The 8,353-nt window shown below is 51.9% G+C and overlaps 2 long non-coding RNA genes across 2 annotated transcripts; both read left to right on the plus strand.

Moving 5' to 3' along the window:
- The first annotated feature begins 1,020 nt into the window (after positions 1-1,020).
- LOC121134061 lies at positions 1,021-4,240 on the plus strand. The gene is made up of 3 exons (XR_005871075.1): positions 1,021-1,260; positions 1,948-2,127; positions 4,065-4,240. It is a non-coding gene; the product is annotated as an uncharacterized LOC121134061 (long non-coding RNA).
- Positions 4,241-5,366: 1,126 nt separating this feature from the next.
- Positions 5,367-6,500, plus strand: LOC121133896. Its single transcript, XR_005870906.1, has 2 exons — positions 5,367-5,485; positions 6,136-6,500. It is a non-coding gene; the product is annotated as an uncharacterized LOC121133896 (long non-coding RNA).
- Positions 6,501-8,353: the final 1,853 nt, after the last annotated feature.

Genomic DNA, 8,353 nt, shown 5'->3' on the forward strand with positions numbered 1-8,353 from the left:
GCCCGGAGCCAGAGACCCGGGATGGAGCTGGCCACCGGCAGGTGCTTAAATCATAGTGGAGGGTCCCATGACTCATAGTCTCCCTCCATCCCTGTCTCTGTCTCACAAGAGCTCTGTGGCCTGCAGAGCGGATGGAAGCAGCCAGTCCTATTTTACAGATAGGTAAGCTGAGGTCTAGCTGTGCCTAGTCTCTTATTTTCCCAATATGAGGAAGTGCTGCTGTGAAGCCTCGCTGCCACGATTGGCCTGGTCGTGGTTGTAACTAACCACAAGCCCAAATGAGTCCTCCTGGGGAGGGAGGGGAGGGAAGGGGTTGGAGGGGAGGGTGTTCTGTCTAGATGCCGATTTAGCAGGTGGCCTTAAGTCTATCCTTTGCATAACTCGACTTCAGATTGCCCATCTGTGAAGTAGGATGGGGTACCTGGGACTAGTGAGGGGTGGGTGTGGCTCAGCGATAGAGCCCCTGTCTAGAATCCCCCAGTGAGGGGCTGGGGTGTGGCTCAGTGGTAGAGCCCCTGTCTAGAATCCCCCAGTGAGGGGCTGGGGTGTGGCTCAGTGGTAGAGCCCCTGCCTAGAATCCCCCAGTGAGGAGCTGGGGTGTGGCTCAGTGGCAGGGCAAGTGCAAGGTGCTAAATTCAAATCGCTAGTACCCGGGAGGGGAACTGCGCGTTGCTACGCTGTCAGGCTTGTGTAGACTGTGATGTGGGGGGGGGGGCAGGAGCGGCTTCTGTTCAGCTCTTCAGAGCTGCTCAAGCAAGTCCTAAAACCCCGCAGACACTGGGTCCCCCAGGGTGATGGTAGGATGCAGGTCAGCCCCATGGTGGCCGTGCTGGGGACGGGAGGACTGCACCTGCGGAGTAACGGACAGCAGATTGGAGCCCCAAGGGACGGTGGGGAGGAGGCGGGGATGGCCCCTGATTTACAGGTACTGCAGAGGGAAGGGCAGGCTAGATTTATGGACACCCAAGTGAGTTGTTGGAGCCGAGTTTATTATCCGTCACAGGCATCTGGATGTGTATTTATGGCTTTCCAAACGATCCTGTCCCGAAGAAAAACCACCCGCAGCACGACTCTACATTGAGGGCTGAGCCGGAGCGAAGTTCAAGGCTTTCTCATGGTCTCCTGGGGATGCCTGGGACTCAGGCCTCTGAAGCCGACATTGACCGACGGGCTCTGGTCCGGGTCCTGCACAGCAGCCGCATGCAGACAGCTCGTGGGGCCTTGCCTGGTGTGTCAGGAGCAGAGGGAAGCACTATAGCTGTGCGTATGATAAGCAGGGGTGGCGTGGGGTGAGCATTGCTCCCTCCTCCTTTCCCCTGCCCTCCCTCTGAGTTCTTTCCTTCCTCCCCCCCCCTCTTCTCCTTTCTCTCTCTCTCTTTCGTTCTCCCCTCCCTCCTGCTCCCCTTATTCCTTTTGAACCAGGGTCTCATGTAGCTCAGACTGGCTTCAGATCCACCATGTGACCGAGCGTGACCTTGAACTCCTGATGCTTCTGCCTACACCTCGAGAATGTGAGGTTACAGGCATGTCCAGCTCATCAGTGCTGGGGGGCAGAGCTCCAGGCTTCCTGTATTCTAGACAAGCGCTCTGCCAACTGGGCCACACCCCCAGCCTCCCTCCGTTAGACAGAGTCTTGCTGTGTAGACCAGGCTGGCCTTGAACTCACTATCCTCCCAACCTCTGCCTCCGAAGGATGATGGGCAGGTGTGCACCCTGTCTCTTACAGGCTGTGTGGCAGCCCAGGAGTGGCTTTTGTATATAGGCAGGCAAACAGTAGACGTCTGCAAACCACGGAACCTTCCTAAGTCTGTTTCCTCATCCAGGAGTGAGCAGTAACTAACTACCTGGGCAAGGAGCCCTGAGGCATACAAGACACCACTTGTACCGTGCTTACCACAGCGCCCTGGCATTCAGTATGCCCATAAGCATTTCCTTTTCTATTGTCAGAGTTATTACCAGGCATCCGAGCCATGTTTGGCACAACCTGACCACCAAACAAGATGAGTTTTGGCTGGCGCCCCATGCGGTGGAAGACAGACCACTTACCTGCTCTGTATGCCTGGATTCCAGTGGGAAGATCCCGGCCAGTCTAAAAACCGTGGCTTTGGCTTGGAGCTGGGAAGACGGGTGAGAACGGGAAAAGCCTGTGGATGATTTTACAGACCTGAGCTTGAGCTTGGCACACAGGGCTACAAGGGCTGGCGTCTCGCCAGTGCCCACCATCGTGGTCTTCACTTTATCGTGTGTGTGTGTGTGTGGGGGTGGGTGTGTGGTGCACATAAGTCTGCATGTTGTCCACCTTGGTTTTTTTTTTAAAAGAGGTTAATTTTTAAGCCTTGTTTTTTTTTTTTTTTTAGAATTTTGTACAGTACGTTTTGACAATATTCACCCCCTCCCCCCAACTCCTCCCAAAGGTCTCTCCCTGGCCTGGAACTCAGCAAGTAGGCAAGGCTGGCTGGCCAGGGAACCCCAGGAATCCCCGCCTCTACCTCCCCCATGCTAGGATCACAGTACACACCACCATGCCTGGCTTAAACTTTTAAAATCGCATGTATGTGTCGTGTGTGTACGTGCATGCAGGTGTGCTGTAGCATGTATCTGTCGTGTGTGTACACGCGTGCATGTGTGCTGTAGCATGTATCTGCCGTGTGTGTACACGCGCGCATATGTGCTGTAGCATGTATCTGTCGTGTGTGTACACGCGTGCATGTGTGCTGTAGCATGTATCTGTCGTGTGTGTACACGCGCGCATGTGTGCTGTAGCATGTATCTGTCGTGTGTGTACACGCGCGCATGTGTGCTGTAGCATGTATCTGTCGTGTGTGTACGTGCGTGCATGTGTGCTGTAGCATGTATCTGTTGTGTGTGTACACGCGTGCATGTGTGCTGTAGCATGTATCTGTCGTGTGTGTACGTGCGTGCATGTGTGCTGTAGCATGTATCTGTCGTGTGTGTACACGCGTGCATGTGTGCTGTAGCACACCTGTGGAGTTCAGCAGGACAGCTTGTGGGAGTTGGTTCCTTCCTTCCAGCACGCGCTTCCTGGAGACGGAACCTGGGTCATAGGCCTGGCAGCCAGCGCCCCCCCCACTGAGCCATCTCTCTGGCTTTTGTTTCCAGTTTTGATTTCCCTCTTCCGCTGACTCCTCAGTCCCCAAAAGCTGCTTTGTGCGCTGAGATCTCTGCTTTTCCCCACGGGAGAGAGGGGAAGGCACACGCTCACACTGTTCTGACTGGGCATCGAAGCCCTGTGGCTGAGTTTTGTATTCTTATCCTCGCATTTGGTTACACGCAGTGTTTTTTTTTTCTTTTTCAAGACAGGGATTCTCTGTGTAGCTTTGACTGTCCTGGAACTCACTCTGTAGACCAGGCTGACCTTGAACTCACAGAGATCCTCCTGCCTCTGCCTCCTGAGTGCTGGGATTAAAGGCGTGCACCACCCCCCTCCCTCCCTCCTTCCCTCCCTTCCTTACTTCCTCCTCCCTTCTGTCCTTTGTTTCCCTCCTCCTCTACCTCTCCTTCTAAAGACATTTATTTATGTATGTGTCTGTGTGTGCACAGTACACGTGTGTGTGGGTATCCAGGGGGTTAGAAGAGGACATTGGAGGGCTGGAGAGATGGCTCAGAGGTTAAGAGCACTGACTGCTCTTCCAGAGGCCATGAGTTCAATTCCCAGCCCCCACATGGTGGCTGTAATGAGATCTGGCACCCTCTTCTGGCCTGCAGGCAAACATGCAGTCAGAACGCTGTATGCATAAAAAATAAAATAATAAATCTTTAAAAAAAAAAAGAAGAGGACATTGGATCCACTGGAGCTGGAGTTCCAGGCATTTGTGGCCTCTCTCCTGCCCTCTCTCCCATCCTCCTCTCTCCAGCCCTCTCCCTCCCCAGTGCTGCAGGGGAACCTGGAACCTCACAGTCTCTACCAGTGGAGCTGTATTCCCAGCCCTCAGATTTTTTGAATGTCAAACAATCTCAGAATAATAGCAATTCAGTTTTAATCCCCTTCCCAACACTGTCATTTTCTCATCTTGATGTGGGGTTTGGCAAACATGTATTTTCAGGTTCGCAACCCACATGGTTTCCGTTACATCTGCTCCTCAATGCCTGGTACCAGGCAACAGCAGCTGAGGCAGTGTGTAAATGAGTGGTCATGGCTGACTTCCGCGAGGACACAGGAAGTACACCCAGAACCCACCCCTCTGTAAAGGTGGTGTGAACACTGGAAAATTGACTAAAACCTTACAAGAAATAAAGTGTTTGTTTTGTTTTATTTATTTATTTATTTTGAGACAGGGAGCTTGCTATGTAGACTAGACTTGCTTCAAATTCACAGAGATCCCCCTGCCTCTGCCTCCCAAGTGCTGGGATTAAAGGCGTGTGCCACCATGCTTAAAGTCTATCACTAGTTTTGAAACATGGCTGAGGGATGGGGAAAGGCAAAATGTTTGCCGTGTGAGCATGAGAGCTAGAATGTAGATCCCCAGAACCTGTGTAAACACTAGTGTTGAGCATGGTGGCCTGTAGTCCCCGCTCATGGGAGGTGGAGACCCGGGAACTGCAGAGCAAGCTGGCTAGCTCAGCCTTCTCAGTCAGAAAGCTGTGGGTTCACACGAGAGACCCTGCTTCAACAGCAAGGTGAAGAGTAACCAAAGACACCAGTGTCAGCTCCCTCCCTCTCTCTCTCTCTCTCTCTCTCTCTCTCTCTCTCTCTCTCTCTCTCTCTCTCTCTCTCTCTCCTCTTCCCCCCCCCCTCTCTCTCTCACACACACACACACACACACACACACTGGATCACAGTAAGAGTACCATATTTTATGGGGTCTTGTGTGTGTGCATGTGTGGAGTTTGTATACATGCATGTTTCATGTGCGTGTTCATGTCCGTGTGTGTATAGAGGTCAGAGGTCAGTGTTGGGTCTCTTCCTCAGTCACCCTCCACCTTCCTCATGAGGCAGGGCCTCTCCCTCACCTGGAACTCACAGATTCTGCTAGGCTGGTTGGCCCCTGGGCCCCAGGGATCCTCCCGTCTCTACCTACTGAACACTGGGACTGCAGGTGTGCACACACCCAGACATGTATTTTTTTTTAACATGGGCACGTGGACTCCTAACTCGGTCCCTGGTGTCTGCACGGCAAGGGCTTTACCTACTGAGCCATCGCCCCCGCCCAGCTTGGTGCTGGTTTTTATTTGACTCATTCCACAGCTAGGCCACAGGCCTAGAGCTGGTATTCACACAACTCCGAGGGCTGTGAGGCCAGTTCCCATGGCAGCCAGTGAGGGGAAGTACAAACAGGCTTAGAACTCCCGGAAGGCCCTGTCCCCGGGGAACCATTGCTATTTGATTTGACGGGAAGTCCGTCTGTGAGACCGGAGGCTCTGGCTGGTGCACAGCTCACTGTGTGAACAGCTGTAACTCCAGGGCGCGCCTCAGAACGGTCACCCGCAACTGCAGCACACACAGCTTCCTGAAGAAGCCAGGCTGGTGAGCGTCTAAACTAACTCGTGAAAGGCTGCTGGGCTGCGGCTCTGCAGTAGATTCCTTGCCTTTCATGCCTGGTGCCCTAGGTTCAATCCTATTACTGCTAAAAAAGAGAAGTTGGAGAAACTCCTTGGGGGGACTGGAAAGCTCCAGGGACTCAGGAAGGCCCTGTGTACCTTAGCTTATATGCCCCCAAACACACCAGGCTAGTCCTGGGCACGCCCTCCCCTTTACCACCGAGGTCAGTGGCTTTCACTGTTGTACGTGTGTTTTGTTTGTCAACTTGGAACGAGCTAAAGTTATCTGGGAAGAGGGAATCACAATTGGGGGAAAAATGAAATAAAACGCCTCCACCACGTCAGCCTGTGGGGCATTTTCTTAACTGATGATTGACGTGGAGGGCACAGCCCACGGTGGGCGGTGTCGTCCCTGAGCAGGTAGGTAGTTCCTGGGAGCTGGCTGAGCACGGTGCGAGGAGCCAGCCAGTAAGCAGCATTCCTCCATGGGATTTGCTTCCGTTTACGCCTTCAGGTTCCTGCCTTGAGTCTCTGCCTTGACTTCCCCCCATAATAGACTGTAAGCTGACAGAAACGCCTTCCCCCCATAATAGACTGCAAGCTGACAGAAACGCCTGTCTCTCCGTGTTGCTTTAGCCCGCGGCGTTTACCGCAGCAACAGAAAGCAAACCGAGACGAGCAGCGTGTGTTAGCGTCTGAGCCGTCTCTCCAGCCCTGAGTCATCGTGTGCTCTTGAGAGACACAGCTCAAGCTCCAACTGACCCCTGCTTCCCACCACGCAAAAGGTCATGCACCTCAGTGTAAGAGCCAACATCATAAAGCCTTTGGAAGGAAACGTAGGTGTCAGTAATTGTAATCTTGGATTAGGTGATGGTTTCTTTGATGTAGCATTTACGATTCAAGTAATGACCGAGAACAAAGTAGACAAATCGGGTGCTTTAAATGAGAGGTAGATTGTTTCTCCGCAAAAGGGATGCCATCAGAATAAAAACTCACTCATAGAACTGGAGAAAATGTTTGCAAATATTGGACACAATATTGGGTTGTTTTTCATATGGATATATGAAGAACAAGCTAGTGATAAAAAACAAACATGTCAACCAGCCCACGGGGGTAGGGGTGTGTGTGTGTGTGTGTGTGTGTGTGTGTGGTGTGTGTGTGTTGCAGCAAAGGAGGCATTGCCTCATCAGAGGCCACAGCTATTTACACCTGTCTTATTACAAGGCTGTTGTGATTTTAGGTCTATAATCTAAGCGGAATTAAACGTTTTATGTGCTGCAAGGTGGAGACCTATTGTGGGGAAAGGACTTCAACACTTCTTCAAAGGCAGACAATGGAGTTAACAGTCTCTGGGAAAATGCAATTCAGAGCAGCAGCAGCACTTCCTACCCGCAAGGAAGGCTATGATAAAAATAAATGTAGTGATAAGGCTGGAGAGATTGCTCAGTGGTTAAGGGCTCTTGCGCTCTTACAGAGGACGCGGGTTCAGTTCCCAGTCCCCACACTGCGGGGCCCACAACCGCCTGAAACTCCAGCTCTAGGGGATCCGAGGTCTCCAGATCACACGTGGGCCCTCATAAGCACAGACTGAAGAGAAAAGCTGGCTCTTAACTACACATCGTAAGAGGCGTTGCAGTGAGGCCGTGGCGGGGTTGCGAAGCCTCGCAGTCACTTTGAGAGCTCATTTGTCAGTTTCTCAAACCGTAACTCGGTTCCTAGAAGGCGTGGCTACTTCCTTGGAGGTACCAGGTCGGTTACTTCTCACTCTGAGGAAAAATATCTGACGAAAGCAACTTGGGGGAGGCAGAGCCTGTTTGGGCTCACAGTTAGGAGGGAAACAGTTTACCTGGAGGGAAAGGCTTAGCCACCGGCGGCTCCTGGGCAAGGTGGGGTGGAGGTGGTGTCTGGGGATTCCTGAACCCCCTTGTCTTCTCACATCTTAGTGGAACAAGACACGGAGAGCTGGCAGGGTGTAGGCCAGGGGTTTAGATCCTCAAGACTCACTTGGTCCAGTGCTTGGTCCAGTCCCTAAAGGTTCCACAGTTCTCACAGAGCTCTGCCTCCTGGACACGAGACGACCAAATGCGTGAGCCTCCGAGGGGCTTCTCACACTCTGACCACGTCAGACGAGTGAGTGCCGTAACTGTGGAACCGCACGTCTGCACGGAACCACACACAGATCTCACACCCGGTGGTTCATAACCACCTGGATCCCCAGCTCCAGGGAATCTGACTCCCTCTCCGGGCATCCACAAGCACACACACACACATGCACACACGTGTGCATATATACACACACATGCCCTATAAAAACAAGTATTTTATACATAAAAGGTCATACAGATGTGCAAGCCTTAGCGTTGTTCATAACAGTCCAAAGGAAGAAGGGACGCAAGTGCTTTATCGGTGGGTGAATACATAAACATACTCTCTGGCACATCCGCACAGTAGAATATTATTCACCCATGAAAAAGAACAGCGTATTTGTTACACACTGAAGCATAGCTGGATCTTTAAAACATGGTGGCTGGCGGCCAGTTGGTAAAGGCTTCTGTTGGTAGATATGTATAATTTTTAAAAGTTTTTTTTAAACATGCTAGTAGAAGCTAGGCACAAAAGCCCACACATTGTATGATTCCACTTACACACAATAGCTGGAACCAGCAAGCTCAGAGACAGGAAGGACATTGGTGGCTGTCGTGGACTGATGGATAGGGATGTAGCCGGGACGCCTGCCAATCGATGAAGGATTTTGAGGGGAGAGGTGGGTGAAACGTTTTAAAATTACACAGTGTCAGATGATGCTATGGTTTTAATTTTTGTCGTTTTTGTTTCATTTTCTTTTGTTTTTCAA

The sequence above is a fragment of the Mesocricetus auratus genome, unplaced genomic scaffold (genome assembly GCF_017639785.1).
Source record: "Mesocricetus auratus isolate SY011 unplaced genomic scaffold, BCM_Maur_2.0 Super-Scaffold_100025, whole genome shotgun sequence".
NCBI lineage: Eukaryota > Metazoa > Chordata > Mammalia > Rodentia > Cricetidae > Mesocricetus > Mesocricetus auratus.